The sequence below is a fragment of the Petaurus breviceps genome, unplaced genomic scaffold, assembly GCF_028583685.1.
Source record: "Petaurus breviceps papuanus isolate PSGF00001 unplaced genomic scaffold, PetGlider_PUasm1.0 112, whole genome shotgun sequence".
In the NCBI taxonomy this organism is placed as follows: Eukaryota; Metazoa; Chordata; class Mammalia; order Diprotodontia; family Petauridae; genus Petaurus; species Petaurus breviceps.
This window is the reverse complement of record NW_027185601.1, coordinates 2,339,039-2,356,015: the sequence shown is the minus strand read 5'-3', so window position 1 is coordinate 2,356,015 and position 16,977 is coordinate 2,339,039. Positions and strand designations below refer to the sequence as shown.

Sequence of the window (16,977 nt, the reverse complement as noted above, 5' to 3'; positions counted from 1 at the left end):
AGGATGCTTAGCTTCCTCCAAGTGGTGCCTACAGATCTCCAGGGGAACTAGGAAAGGGAGCAGCTGCTAGCCTATACCATCTTAGTATGATTCCTTATTTTGAGTGTCAGTTAGTAAGAAAAATCTATGACTAGAAGGAGTAGCACCTCTGGTTCTGACCTCAGCTGTCTTTCTGAGAAGTTTTATGTTAGATCAATCTTAATAGCCACCCTTGAAGCATCTATCTCCATCAAGAACATATAAGCTGGGTTCGGATACAATAAAAAAGGCACATTTATGAAACCTACATTGTCAGCAAAGGTCTCTTTTCCTTGACAATGCATTTTCTGGAAAAGATGGCTACTCCAGGTTAACCAAGAAAATTGTGTAGTGTAGTAGAAAGAAGCTGGGACCAGGAACTGGGAGACTGAAGTAATAAAAATACTAATTAATTGTAATAATAAAATCTGTTATATAGCACTTTACAGATTACAAAGCAATCCCTTCCCAATAATTCCTGAATTGGTGTTGGGTCATTTTTCAGTAGTGTTCCAGTCTCTGTGACCCCATTTGGGTTTTTCTTGCCAAAGATACTGGTGCCATTTCCATCTCTGGCTTATTTTACAAATGAGGAAACTGAGGCAAACAGGGTTAAGTGATTCACAGAGTTAGTAAGTACCTGACGCCAAGTTTGAACTCAGGAAGGTGAGTCTTGCTGACTCCACGCCCAGCACTCTGCACTATGGCGCAACCTAGCTTACGAATTACTGTTACTGAATCCATTTTACAAATGAGAACTAAGGTTCAGAACTTGTCCATGATCAATCACTTAGTAAATGTTAGAATAGGAAGCAGAATTTAGGGGATTTAGGTGAAAATCAAAGTACATGAATTCAAATTCCAACTCTGTTGCACATATTTATGTTCACCTCTCTGTGCCTCAGTTTCTTCACCCACAAAAGAAAGGGTTTGGAGTAAATGGTCTCCCGGATTTCTTTCAGTTACAGAGCGTTTATTCCTTAATCTTATCCTGGCTTTGCCACAAACAAACTGTGTGGCCCCGAGAAAATGATATTAGTTCTCTGGATCTCAAGTTTTCCCACTTATAAAATAAGTGGGTTGGTTGAAATTTCTAAAAAGTAAAGAAAAACAAGCCTGGTTCTAATTCTTTAGTGTTCTAGAATCTAGTGATAAACACCTAGAAATTGATTCAAATGGTTGCAGGATGGATTACTAATACAAGCCAGTTCAAGATACTACTGAATTCAAGCATAAGAAAGGAATCTGTCAGATGGCTAATGGCATTATTCATACTGACATAGAAATTCATAACATGAATAGAGTAGGACATAGTAATAGTGGCCAGAAGCCAGAAATCAATGCACAAATACTTCATATCTCTGGAACCTTGTAAACTCTATGGGTTTACTAAGACAGAGAAAGAAAAACTATATACTTAGGAAATGAAGATTTTTATTTGTAATGATTTAATATAGAAATGAAAGCTGATTTCTGAAAAGAACAATAAGATCATAATATGATATTTCACTCTTATTCTTGAATTAGGATTATTTGATCTACATACTTACTCTTCCTCTTTCATATATGAAGGGTGACCACATGTATTTACTCTAATGCTCTTTTCTATTTTTTATAATTATTTTTTTCACATTGGTTTACAGAGACTATATAGTAAGTTTCATAATGGAAGACCTTGTCTTACCTAATCTTTTTATCTCCCCTAATACTTAGAACAGTGCTCTATATAAAGTGTCTTGTTCTTACAATCTTCTGAAGAGTAGGAGTAACTATCAGAGGGTATGGGGAAACCTTGATGGCAGGAAGTACCAGTGAAATGATACAACATCACTGAGAACCACAATGATGACTAGAAGCAAATGACAGTGACAGAAAGATGGAGTCACAGGATCCAACCTTGAAGACCCTCAATAAAGCTACACCCAAGTTAGAATGAATATCTGGACATAATAGGTCTCTAGTGAAATGGAAAGGGGCTCTGTTGACTTTCTACAGGCTGGAGTGTGAATTTTTCCTGCATTCTTCATGTTCAAACAAGGCCAGTTTTATGCTTAATGCCTTGTAAGAAAGTGTTTATAAGGCTTGTCGATGGTTATCTTTTAAGGAAATACAGATATCAGTAGGGACTGTTACTTAGCACAGCAGATAAAACACCTGAGTTGGAATCAGGAAGACTTATCTTTCTTAGTTCAAATCTGGCCTCAGATACTTACTAACTGTGTGATCCAGGTGTATGGGACAGGTAAAAATGTGGTTTCTCAGAAACTATCTGTAAAGTAAGTAAGTCCTTAGGCCCTAGGCCCAAGTTTCCATTTTTCTAGAAATTATGTGACTTTGAAACTTTAGAAGTCTTTCTATATAGTTGCTCTATTCTAGTCAGCCCTTTTTTTTACCCACCTTACCATAAGAGTTAGGTTTCTATAGAACTGCAAGAATTGCTGAACAAGACTGTTGATAAGCAGGACCAGGCAGTAACCTTGGGAAGTTGAGGCAGTAGCCTTGAGAAAAAGCTCAAACCCTGGTTCCCAGACAAAAACTCCTAGATAATACTAAAAATAATGAAGAATGGAAAGGAGCTGGCAGAGGCAGGTGGATTTGACCAATCAAGGAACAGACAGTAGCCTCAGGGCACTCAAGTCCTGATAAGAATGTGTCTAGGGAAAAACTGAAGGGGGGGTTCAGTATTCTAAGATTGTTACTGCGCCTGCATAATGAACTTCATGTATTATGTATCTTATCCAACAAGATTAGAGCCTCATTAGTAATAATTATGTTAATGTTTGTAACCCTTTTCTTATTTAACCCAGCTTTAGCTTCTGTACCAAGGCCTCCTCTCCTGGGCATTTTTCCAGTGACTGGACCGCCCGCTTCTCGTGAGATTCTAATTAAACTTCCTATCTTCACTTTGAGATCTCCGAGTAGTCAGTTTGGGTTAGGGTCTTTGTACCCCACATACAGGGCAGGTCACTTAACCCCATTTGCCTCAGTTTCCTCATCTATAAAAGGAACTAGAGAAGGAAATGGAAAAGTACTCTATTATCTTTGTCAAGAAAACCCCAAATAGGGTCATGAAGAGTCAGACATGACTGAAAGTACCTGAAAAGCATGGATATTAATATTTCCATGTATCTCCTTTGTTGGTACAGATGAGCCAGAGATGCTATGAAAGGTCTTCAAATTAGACATGTTTTGTCAGGAGACTGAGTCTGATACATGGGCTATAATGATGAAAGATTAACTTCTATCATCACTGTACCTTCCTTGATTGGGACTAAGTTACTCAGTATTAAGCCGAGTGATAAACATTAGAGACTTTCCCAGAAACAATCAGGCTCTTTTGATTTACATCAAAAGAAAAGATGAGACTTGTTGATTGTGCCCAGTTTTTCTGGGGTGAGCTAATTCTCTTTTTGACCAGATCTGTTATTGGGACCAACCTACTTGATGATATTAACCTGGCTTCTCAGACAAGGTTTGCTATTATAAAGAGAGAGGTTCCATATGAAAAGATTAAATTACCTTTTGGATACCAATCAATATGAGGTCAGAGTTTGACCTAGTTTTCCTAAAACCTAATTGCCCATGGTTAAACTGTGTTTGTGGTTCCATTGTGGTTCCACATGAGCAGAGTTAGAAGATGAGACTTTAAAGGTGAGAGGCAGCAGTGATCCAGAGAGCCCCATCTCTCTTCCCCAAGCACTTCTCACCTACAACATTGTGATTATTTTGTTCATTAGCACAGTACAAAGTGGATAATAGCTGCATCCTCATTAGCACTTAAATATTAACCTCATTTATTCTCTGTCTCTTTGGGGCTTTTTTCGTGGGGGCAAAGTTGAATGCATGCCCTGAGTAAACTGCAGGATCTCCCCCAGGAATTGTTGTATCATTATTGGCACAAAGAAAATGCTGTAGTTTGTTTAATCAGGCATTCTTCAGGCTAATTCATGGGATTACCCTGTACCATATTCTCTTAATAACAATTATTCCTTTGTGCAGTACTGTTAATTATAGCCCCACAATGGGTTGTTGCCCCCTTAAATCTAGAGAGGGCTAGCTAGGGATTCCAGAGAAGGGAAAGAAAGTCAAAGTCTAGAGTGTTCCTAAGAAGGCAAAAGTTTCTAATTTATTATATGTGACAAACTCTCCAGTAGACAGAATTCCTGAAATCTGAAATCAAGACACCAGCTGCTTTCACAGAATCACAGGAGTGGAAAGGTTGAAGTGACCTCAGTGAATATCTAATTTGACCCATATATAAAAGATTTCTCTACTGAAATATACATGACAAACTGTCACCTAGCCTCTTAAGAAAGATCATCTCTTGAGGTGGGCCATTCCTCCTTGGGGCAGCTCTAATTGTCACGAAGCTTTTCCTAACACCAAGTGTAAATAGCCTCCACCCACTGCTCCTGGATCTGCTCTCTGAGGCCAAATGGAACAAGACTAATGACTCATATAACAGCCCTTCAGACACTTGTAAAGCACTAATATGCCAGCTCACCTGCCAGTTTTCTTTTCTCCAGTCTAACAAACAGCTCTCCATATGTCATGGATTCAAGGACTGGTTTCTCTCCTCTAGATACTCTTCAGCTCATCAATAATATCCATCTTAAATGATGGTTCCTAGAATTATACACTATATATCAGATGAGGTCTCAAGAGGAAAGGTTACAATAGGGCTATTACTTCCTTATTCTTGGAAGAATGCACACTTAAAAACATTTTTTTTGGAGGGCAGTTGGGCATAAGTGACTTGCCTAAGGTCACACAGCTAGTAAGTGTTAAGTGTCTGAGGGCAGATTTGAACTCAAGTCCTCCTGACTCCAGGGCCTGTGCTCTGTTCACTGTGCTACCTAGCAGCCCTGACCATACACTTCTTAATGCAGCCCACCATCACACCAGCTTTTTGTGCCTTCAGTGCTGACTCATATTTAACTTATCAGCCACCAAAACCTTCAGATCATTTTTTCTCCCTGAAGTGTTGTCAATCCACGCCACTTCTATTTTATACTTCTGAAATTGATTTGTTTGTTCCCAAGTGATAGCTTTTATACTGATTCCTAAAGAATTTCAACCTCCTAGAATGAGCCTAATACTCCTTCTGGATCCTTAATCTAGCATTCATTCAACTTGTTAATCATTTCTCCCAATCTAGTTCAGTTGGAAATTCGATGATCAAATGTAAGGCCAAGCAAAGAAGTACTTTGCGTTTTGTTTCAGCTATTTAAGTGCCTTTGAGTATTGACTTTGATTGTATCAAGTCTGTTGGAAACCATACACATTATGTTGCCCTTTAATAGGCCTAAGGGAGTTTGGAGACCTTCCCTACCCTTAATAGGCCTACCTTCATCACATGGAGTTCATGGTGGGCGGAGTTTGCCTAAACAGAGCCACAAGAAGGGGGTAACAGGAAGGAGTGGAGCAGAGCAGAGAAAAGCTTGAACAGAGCTTGGGACCAGGCAGGTCTGAAAGGGATATCGATAAGATCAAAAGATTGTGAGCTAGAAGGGATCTTAGAGGCCTTACAGGCCATCTGATTTAATACATGATAAAACTCAGGACCAGGGGGGTTCCTCATTGGGCGGAGCTGCGGTCGGCGCTCGAGGTGTCCCGGATGGCGATGAGAGCGGGCAGGCTGGAGCCGGGCTCCGAGGCGTTCGGTGTGAGCTCTCCTCCGGAGTTCGAGTCGGAGTCGGAGTCGGAGCTGGTTTCGGCGTCGTCGGAGTCGTCGGAGCCGGCAGGGGAAGTTGGCTCGAGCGGCAAGCGGGTGGTGCCCGGCATCATATACCTGGGGCGTATCCCGCCGTGCTTCCGGCCCCTGCACGTGCGGAACCTGCTCAGCGTCCACGGCGAGATCGGCCGAGTCTTCTTCCAGCCGGAGGATCGACTGGGCCGAGGGAAGAAGCTGCCCACGACGGCGGGGGGCCGCCGCCCGGGACAGGGCTACACCGAGGGCTGGGTGGAGTTCCGGGACAAGCGGGTGGCCAAGCTGGTGGTGGCCAGCCTGCACAACACGCCCATGGGCGCCCAGCACCGAAGCCCCTTCCGCTACGACCTGTGGAACCTGAAGTACTTGCACCGATTCCAGTGGAGCCATCTGAGTGAGCGCCTGGCCTGTGAGCGGCAGGTCCGGCAGCAGCGTGTTCGAGCAGAGATCTCTCAGGCCAAGCGGGAAACAGACTTTTACCTGCAGAGCGTGGAGAAGAGCAAACATTTCCTGAAGAACGCCGAAGCTGCGTTGGCTGCTTGTGGGGAGGGACCAGTGGTCCAAGAGAAGAGTTGGGGCTTCATCCAGCGCCCCAAGGAGCTGGAGATCAGAAAACACAGAGAGACTCAGGCTCGCCAGGGCTGGGAACAACTGCGAGCCCAGACACACGAGTTTGCCGAGAAGGCCCAGCCAAATGAGCCTTTGCTGACCAAAATTTTCCATTCTGTGGCCTGAGTTTCTGTGAAACTGACTTTAATGACCTCAGCTTGACCAGCATAGTACAAAGGGGCCTGAAAGAATTGTGGAAATCTAGCTCAGCTCTGGATTCATTTTCTGCCCAATGGCAGATTGATTTATCTTATCTAGCAACTGATTTGTCTTGATAACTAAAAGATGCAGCCCTAACTTTCAAGTAACAATAAAGTGTTGCAGTAGGAAAAAAAAAACAAACAAACAACTCAGGACCAGGAAAAGCAAATGATTTGCCCAAGTCATATTCATTTTAAGTGACAAAGCCATGATTCAGACCCCAGTACTGTGACTCAAAATCTAATGCTCTCTCCATAACAACTAATTGCAGCTTTCTTTAAACTATTGTGCTATATGGTGACTAGAACACTAGACACGGAACAGGGAATTTGAGTTCTAGGCCTAGTTCCCTCACTTGGAAATTTGATATTACTTTCTCATTCTAGAGTAGAGGTTAGCACTTAGCTGATGATAGTGCTTGGAATATAGTAGGCATTTAATAAATATTAAATGGATTGGATTGAGTTGTTTCTTAACTTGAGATGTGAATTTTTAAAAATCTTGATAACTATTTCAATATAATTGGTTTTCTCTGTTATATTTTGTATTTTGTTTCTATATTAAAACAGCTAATTGGCCCTGTGGGTGGACTGCTGCATTTGGAATTTGGAAGATGAGTTCAAATCCTGTGAGGGTCTAAGAAAGTTATTTAACCTTCTCCATTACCAATATGCAAAATGAAGATAATAATAGCACCTGCCTCACAAGATTGTTGTGAGGATTAAATGAGGTAACATTCATAAAGCACTTTGTAAAACGTAAAGTTTTATTAAAATGCTAGCTATTAATTATTTAATACATTATTCTGGAAAAGGATCCAGAAGTTTCATCAGATTACGAAAGTGGTCATGACATACAAAAAAAAGTGGGGGGTTAAGAATTCTTGGGCTAGAAGATTTCCAGCTCTAAGATGATCGTAATTGTAATAATACCTAGCATTTAGATAGTGCCTACTATGTGCCAGGCATTGTGCAAGAGCTTTAAACATACTATCTGAGTTGATTTTCAACATAATCATGGGAGTTAGGTACTATTATTCCTATTTTACAGCTGAGAAAACTGAGGGAAACAGAGGTTATATAGTTCTGTAGTTTTAAGACCCAGAACTTTGAATGATAACCTCATCCTATTGCCAAATCCAGTGCCTGCAATCCAAAGTACTTCTTGGAGGAGTGGAATCATAGCAGGGTGGCTGCCTTTGCTAAAATTGACATCCTTCAAACTCACAATCTGTACTGATTCCATAGCAGGTAACTGGGTAGTCATGACTCATGAAAGGATATTCTGAGTTAAGAATCTCCAGGTCAGGATTTTTGTTACACCATCATACCCCTGCTCTCCAGAATACCATATTTCAGGGAACATCTCAAGAAAAAAAAGTCTCCTTTAAGAACCATTCCATTTTTTTAAACACTGAAAATATGAATATTTTCCTTCTCTTTTCTCCTCTGCAATTCAGTATTCTTCTCCCTTTTCCCATTTAAGAAGTGATGATTACTTTTCCCTTGTGTTTTCTAACGAGGGCAAATTTTTACCTCAAGTAATTTTAACTTTGTTTCTCTTCTAGCAATCATTTAGTGCCAGTTCATTTCCTGGAAGTTGGCCCTGCAAATGTGTTTGTAGTAGAGACAGTAAAAGTTTATTCACCCCCTGTGGCAATGCTGAGTGAGTTCTTTTGTTGCCTCTCCCATCCCTACCAATAATGTCCGGATTCTGAATGATAGGAATGCAGTCCTGGCTGATCTGGAAAAACCCTGCCTCCTTAACCCCAGGAGTATTCCCAGGGACAGAAAGGATAGTAGCAGAATAGAGGTATTTAGAACCTATCTACATGGAGTCTACAGAAACATGGAAGATATTGAACACGTGTAGGAGGTTGGTCATCTGGGTCTTAGGGAAGAAAAGCCATTAGACTAAGTGATTTTAACTTAAACCAGTATTGAGCATGGATATTTGCTAGAAGGTATTAAGGAGAAATGTGTTCCTAAACTTTGGACATATTTCCAGGATTCAAGAAATGAACAAAATTGTAACTTGAGGGAGAAATATGTATTGAGATCCCTCCTTAGGCAATTTAATAAGTTTTCATTTAAGTGCCTACTGTGTCCAAGTCACTGTACTTTACAGAGGACATGAGGACAAGAGCTAAACTATTCCTGTTCTTAAGGAAGTTATATTCTACTGGGAAGATGCTAAAGATTCGAGATTAAGTAGAAAACATTGGAAATTTCTTTTTCAAATAAAATTTATTTATTTTTAGTATTCAACATTCATTTCCAAAAGATTTTGAGTTACAAATTTTTTTTCTCACCATCTTTCCCCTGTCCCCCACCCCAAAAAAGCAAGCCTAATGAATACCCCAATCTGTTCTCTCATGTCCTCCCCCATATCACCCCGTAACTTCTAGTAGGTCAAGATGGATTTCTGTACCACAGTACAATAAGTATATCTTATTTTCCAGTTGCATGTAAAAAAATTTTTTAAAAATATTTGTTTTTAAAAATTTGAGTTCCAGATTCCTTCCCTCCTCACCCACTCCCACTGGGAAGATAAGCAATTCAATATAGGTTGTAAGTGTGTAGTTACCCAAATCATTTTCATAGTAATTATTGTGAAAGACTAACTGTATTTCCCTCCCTCCTATGCTGCCCCCCACTTATTCTATTTTCTCCTTTGACCCTATCCCTTTCCAAAAATGTTTGCTTCTAACTACCCTCTCCCCCAATCCTCCCTTCTGTTATCCCCCCTTTTATCCCCCCATTTTCCTGTAGGGTAAGATACCCAATTGAGTGTGTATGTTATACCATCCTTAAGCCAAATTCAATAAGAATCAGGTTGTCCCATTCCCTTTCACCTTCCTTCTCTTTCCCTCCATTGTAACAGTGTTCTCTTGCCTCTTTTATATGAGATAATTTACCCTAATCTAGCTCTCCCTTTCTCCTCCCAATAAATTCCTCTCTCACCTCTTAAGTTTATTTTTTAGATATCATCCCTTCATATTCAACACATCCTGTGCCCTCTATGTATACATGAACATACATATGCCCACACTCACATATTTCTAAACACATACACCCTCCTATACATACATATATATGTATACATATGTATATACATATATGTTCCCTTCAAATATCCTCATACTGAGAAAAGTCTTATGAGTTACAATTATCATTTTTCCATGAAGAAATGTAAATAGTTCAACTTTAATAAGTTCCTTATGATTTCTTTTTCCTGTTTACCTTCTCATGCTGCTCTTGCTTTTTGTATTTGAAAGTCAAATTTTCTGTTCAGTTCTGGTTTTTTCATCAAAGAATGCTTGAAAATTTTCTATTTCATTGAATGACCATATTTTTCTCTATAGCATTATACTCAGTTTTGCTGGGTAGGTGATTCTTGGTTTTAGTCCTAGCTCCTTTGACCTCTGGAATATCATATTCCAAGCCCTTCAATCCCTTAATGTAGAAGCTGCTAGGTCTTGTGTTATCCTGATTGTGTTTCCACAATACTCAAATTGTTTCTTCCTGACTGCTTGCAGTATTTTATCCTTGACCTGGGAACTCTGGAATTTGGCTATAATATTCGTAGGAGTTTTCTTTTTGGGATCTTTTTCAAGAGGCTCCCAGCTTCGTGCGATAGACCCTGTCCGCCTGCCAGGCTGCCTTCAGCAGTAGATTTGTTTCTTTCTGTCACTTTGTGGGTTCTGTAGCTCTAAAGTTTGTTTAGAGTCAGTTTTTACATGTATTGGAAGTGACTGGAGCAGGAGACCATACCAAGTTTGTGCTTCTACTCCGCCATCTTGGCTCCACCCTGAAAACATTGAAAATTTCAAAAGGAAAAATGTTTGAAAACTGGGGGGTGAGGGGCATCTGCAAAGGCCTTGTGCAGAAGGTGATATGAGTTGTTCTTTGAAGGAAACTGGAAAGGAAGGAAGGAAGGAAACTTCCGTGAAGTAGAAGTGAAGAAGTTTGGCATATCAAACATGGAGGACCATGTGAGCAAAGGCAAAAAATGTCATGAAGGGAAACACCTGGCAAGCCATTCTTACTGAAACCAGAAATATTAATGTCTCTATGGAAGCCTTTTCTTCTATGATACAGTTTTGAAATTTTACACAATTGCTAGATTCTTGGTTCTTATATATTTGTATAGTCTAGCTATCTAAATAGCAACTGAAACTGATACACAGTTTTGTCTAATTTTCATGTTCAATTCTTTATACAGTGATGTCAAAGCTAATAAAACATATTTTGTAAATAAAAAAAAATGAAAAAAAAAACACTTCAGAGGCTATCCTAAACCTAAAATCCTAGATCAGATCTAGGGTTGGAAGGGACCTTAGAGGCCATCTAGATCAACCCTGCTATTATGCAAGTGAGGAAACTGGCATCATTCTAATCACAAAATATTTTTCCAGGCAAAAAGAACTGGTGTCTGACTCATCTTCTTTAACCCTAGTATAGGATTTCTTAATCTGTGTTCCATGGACCTCTAAATCCATAGAAAGATTTCAGGAAGAATGTGAACTTGAATGGGGAAAAAATTACACCTTTATTTCAATATAAGTGGTTTCCCTTTGTATTCCCATCTATTTTATTTTATGCATTTAAACAAAGTCTTCTGAGAAGAGTTCTCCAGATTGTCAAAACTATTCATGACACAAAACAGAGGAATGTTCCCTGTTCTGGTCATATTTTGTGTGTGCTGGCCAAATCTTTCTCTCCAATTCCAAAAATATTTGAAGACATACTGTGCAAAATGCTAGAGGAAGACATTATTTTTGTAATTATGATTTAGAGTCCAAATGTATGCCTGATAAGATAATTGGAACTAAACTCTAATGATTTGGGTTAAGAATTGAGTGCAAGAAGGACAAGGGTTTCTCCCAGGAGAAGGGAGTATTGGAAAATTTCCTTTAGCGACAGGACTGGTCTTCGGCTAGGAGACGACCCTCTGAGAACAGCAAGGGATCAATGAAACATGCTGTCAATGTGATGCTGCTCAGAATAGGGGAAGAACTGTGATGAGAACTCTTGATCCACTATCATGGGTTGGTAGCTGCAGAAAAGCTATAGACAGAGGAAGGAGAGATATGATCCATATGGCCAGAGGAATAGTTGAAAGAAATAATGGTGAAGACTGAGCTCAAGTCTCATTAAAAGTCAAGAATAGGGGAGCAACATTAGAGATTCCTCTGATAGGGAGCCTATGCAGGGCATGATGGTAAGAGACGAGGACTCCATGGGCAACCTGGGAGAGTTACTCACTGGCTAATAGCATAATTCCTAGGAGTTCCTATAGACCCAATTTGTTTTATTTTCTGGGTGCAGGTAGTGAGCAAGAAAAATGAGAAATCTTCCCAAGGATAACCTTCTGACAAAAGTTGAGACCCTTAGACACTAAGATTACATGTTATACAATCAAAGCATTTAGAACTGGGAGGTCCCTCAGGTACCATCTAGCCCACCTCCCTCATTTTAGCAATGGAAAACAACAACCACAAAGGGCTATTTTTGTAAAGTGATTTGCTCAAACCTAGGCCCATAACTTTAAACTCAGTGATCTTATCACCATACTATGCCTAAAGACTATCTGAAAAAATGAATGATTGAAAGAAAAACATTTCTTATCAAAAACTTATTATAAACTGGCCTTGATGCTAAGCACTGTGGATGCAAATACAAGATAGTAACTGCTGTTTTATATTCTAAACAGGGAAAAGCAAAAACTTTTGAGGGACTGGGGTCCAAGGAGGGTTGATTTGATTTATGAAATTATGGGGATCTCCAGTGAATGTAATCATATGGCAATTGAATGAATCGGTTTTCTGGGAATGGTAACCTTTCTAGGATTAGTGTTACTAGAGAAAAATTGCAAAGCCTGTGGTGATAAGGAGAGGGCATGGCAGAAGGATGGATGAAGAACATTGTGGTGGACCTGATGTTCTTACTAGAGTCCTACTGACTAACTTAATTTGGCCCTTAGCAAAACATGCTGAGATGGGGTTTCTTTAATCCTGTATCTCAGAGTATAATCTTTTCTCTTGTGGTGGGAGGAGGAAGTTAGCCCTTTCAGAGCTTCTGAAGATTCAACTTAAAACATTAGACCTGTGATTATTGCTAAGATTTTTGCAGCTACTTAGTGGGTGCAGGGTTGTGGTCTTTTTTTTTTTTTATTCTTCCCATGAGGAATGGGGATTTTACATCATATGTTATCCCCACAGTGATAATTGAATAATGAATTCAATCAAAACCTTCTTCTTTGGCATAATTGTTTGTCTCTTTTATTATGCTGTCTACTAATTCTTCAGTAAAATATAATGTGAAATAGTCTATGGGCTCTTTTATGTTACTCGGGACTTGTGGTCCGGTTATTTCTTCGTGTAAATCAAAATTTATCGTGGCTGGAGGAACGTCCGATTCGGTAACATCTTCCCACTCTTCACTTGACGATACGTTGTCATGTTGCCGTGTGTTTTCTTCCGTACTACTATTATTGCTTTTGCTATCTATGCGAACAATTAGTTTCCTTCTAGGTTGAACATATCACTATCACTGCTGTCGTTTTGTTCTACAGTTAGTCTTTCTAACATGTCTGTATAGAGGTCTATCTGGAGCTCATCTTCACTACTACTTGTGTCATGAGACTCATTCGTGGTTGGACGCTTTGCCATTGTTCTAATAAAAAATATGAATAAATGCATGGGTTGAAAATTTCTAATTGTTATTACTGACAAGATGATATTTACCAAAATAGCTTTCACCAAACAATTTATTCACTAAGAATCACTTTTCTGATTTTCTCACTCGTTAGATCTATGTGCACTGCTCGAAGCTTTAAACCAAAATGAGCTCAGCTTTGAAAATCTTTTCCTCCAGATGTAGACTTGTTTATTTGTAATTATATATCTCACTATACAGTGTGCGCTATGTTCGAAAAATGACCTTTCTTCTACAAACTCCCCTTATCGCTCTTTTCAAGTGGCGTCACGAAGTGCTCAGGGCGTCGTGAGCACGCATCTCACGTTCTCGTCCACACAAAACCTGCTGACATTTCTTGTATATATCTTAATAATTTTACGATATTTTGATTTAATTTCTTGTGCCATTTCAAGATAAAACTTCAGGGAAACATGCATGTCTCAAAAAATTGCGTTGAAATAACTCAATTCCCCGTAATCACTAATAAACTGTAATGTCCCCTGAGAGGGGACAGCGGAGTGCAAAGCATTAAAGAACTTAGAATGGGCAATGAGGAAACAAAACTATCACACTTTGTGGATGATATGATGGCATACTTGGAGAATCAACTAAAAAAGAATAGCTGAAATGATCAATTTTAGCAATTTCAAGATATTAAAAATACCATATAAATCATCAACATTTCTATATATTATTGAGAAATATTAGCAGCCAGAGATAGAAGGAAAAATTCTATTTAATGTAACTGCAGACAATATAAAATCCTTTAGAGTTTACCTGCCTCTCCCCCCAAAAAAAATCAGGAACAAAATAAAAAAAACCAACTACTTTTCACACAAATAAAATAAGATAAAATAAGATTTAAACAATTAGAAAAAATGTCTTTTAATCATTGGTAGGCCAAGTCTATATAATAAAAATGGCAATTCTACCTAAATTAACATATTTATACAGTGCCATACCAATAAGACTACCATTAAAGTATTTTATATAGCAAAAAAAAAAATTGTAACAAAATTCATCTGGAAGAACAAAAATATTAGGGGAATTAAAAGAAAAAAAATGAAGGTGGCCTAGCTGTATATCAAACTATATTATAAAGAAATAATCATGAAAACAATCTAATACTATCTAAGAAATCTTTCTCTGTTCTATCATTCCATCTGCACCATTGCTCTGGCTTCAATTTCCTCACTTCACATTCTTGACTATATTAACCATTCACTGTCTTACTCTCTTCAACTGTTATCCAAACTCTTCTAACCTTCATCTCATTTTCAGGAGGAGGAGTATTCCAACTTCTCCCTCATGCTAGTTAATTTATTTTGTTCCTTGAGCAGTATCAAGACCATCCTCATGATTTGCTTGTTTTAGCAGATTAAATTCTTAAATTGTTGACATCACTTCCTTAGTTGGCTGGTTGGTTGGCTGTCTACCTTCATTCTCAAAGAGGACCAAAATGACATCACTATGCTAAAGTCAATTTTCAATGTGCCTGACTGTGACTGATTGGAACAATACTAGTTCTGAATCCTCTACCACAGGTCAGGCACAAATAACCCACATGAACATTTGGGGTGGATATTCTAAATTTGCACATCCTGCAATGCCTTTGAGCTATTTCAATACTGCTTTGCTCATAGAACACAGCAGCTTCTCTGATGTGGGCACACTATGCTGAATAGTCCTGTGCCAGTGTCTCCCATGCTACACAATCAATTCCAAAGTTCTTGAGAGAGAACTTGAGAGTGTCCTTGTATTGCTTCTTCTGACCACCATGTGAATGCTTGCCTTGCTTGCCTCCATAAAATAGTCTTTTTGGCAAGCATACATTTTATATTTGAACAACATGGCCAGACCATTGTATCAGCAACTGCACTGGCATACCCAGGATGGTGGCTAGCACAGGTTCTTAGATCTGCTTTACTAGTTAAGATAGCCATTCAAGGAGTCAACAACCTTTTTAATTACATTTGTTATTTCAGAGAAAAAATCAGCACCCTGAACTTCAGAGAAAATCCAAACAAAGAAAACAGAAAAAGCAAGTAGAGAAATAAAGACCAACAAACAGGGTTTCTAACTGTCTAAGAAATCAGCACAGATCAACACACAGATCCAACTGTCTGAGCAAGGCAATATATACATAGTTGCCAGAGAGAGAAACACAAACATCTGGATTTTTCAAAGCCTCTTTGAAGAATCTCATCTTGTCAAATCTCATCTGGTCAAATCACAAGAACACTCTACCAGTGAGTGAGCCCCCAATGCAAAATGCTACCTCAGAGTATATACACTCTTTTTAGAGCCAGAGGGCATCACAACCCTCATGACTCAGTGCCTAATTAGAAATTAACAAAAGCTATGAAAATCTTCCTATAAGCAAGCTTCTCCAAAGCAAGCTTCCCTCAATGGGATGCATGTGAGGCCTATTAATTGGCTTGGGGAAAATCTTATATCCGATTAACATTACACCCAGTTGGAGTTGTGCTCTCTGAAGCAGAGTTTGAATGCTTGGCAGTTTAATTCAAGTAAGGACCTCAGTGTCTGGTACATTATCCTGCCAGATGATCTTTAGAATCTTCCCAAGACAATTCAAATAGAAGTGATTCAGTTTCCTGGCATGGTGCTGTTATAATGTCCAGGTTTCACAGGCATACAACAATGAGGTCAGCACAGCAGCTCTGTAGACCTTCAGTTTGGTAGTAAGTTTAATATTTCTTCTCTCCCATACTTTCCTTCAGAGTCTCCCAAACATTGAGCCAGCTCTGGCAATGCATGCATCAACCTCATTATCAATGTGTACATCTCTGGAAAGTATGCTTCCTTGGTACCTTGAATATAAACCAGCCGTGAAGGTTTGCAAGTGTCCTCTCTGATGTTTCATTTGTTGATCATAATGGATAATTCAGGAAAGGGAGGTCTGTTAGCTGAATCTCCTTGGAACATCTTCAATGTTATTCTGGTAGAATATCTTCTGCTTCAACCAAGTAAATTTCCTTTTCATTATCTCCAATTTATTCTGTATATGTATGTATATACATATACACATATATGTATATATATAAATTTTCAGGTCTATTCCCAGTTAGACTCTGAAATCCTTGAGAGCAGGACAGTCTTTCACCTATCTTTATATCTACTACACTTAGTATGGCCCCTAGAACTTAGTAAGTGTTTAATACTTGCTTATTGTCTGATTGTTAACTGTTATGTGACATCTGAGTATCTCATTTTGTTCCTTTATTGAACATAAATCACCACAGAATTGATCTTAGTGAGACCCAGGAAAGAACAATGTAACTCACTTATCTAGGTGGAGATTACGAATGCCTGCAGAGCAGTTTTTAAAACTCAGAATGAAGCATGAAAGGCCATTGAGAAGCCAAAAGAGAGACCAAAGACTCCAGGGACACATGTACTTTATTCATAAGGGGAAAAAGAAAAAGACACTCATTCAGAGTTCATATGATTAAGATCTAGAATTTTAAAACTGGGAAGAACCTCATCAAGACAGAAAGCAAAGCAATTCACAGGATTAACCATTTTTTATTTAGAACGCTCTGATTGTTGGAATGTACTTCACTGTGTGCGAGATAACGTTTTAAGTATGCAATAACAACAAAATAGAAAGTAAAACAGTCCCTGCCTCACAGTAACTTAACATTCTGCAAGAACTGTCAGAGGCAATAGTCACAGTGGATCTCTCCTCTCCTCAGTAGAAACAGCTCCCATCAAATG

General features: G+C 39.0%; 1 protein-coding gene and 1 pseudogene across 1 annotated transcript in view; one reads left to right on the top strand and one right to left on the bottom strand.

The window, feature by feature from the left end:
- Positions 1–16,977, bottom strand: part of LOC138157377 (contactin-associated protein-like 2) — a 2,155,842-nt gene that overhangs the window by 973,757 nt on the left and 1,165,108 nt on the right. The window lies entirely within an intron of this gene.
- LOC138157249 (activator of basal transcription 1 pseudogene) lies at positions 3,232–6,463 on the top strand (annotated as a pseudogene).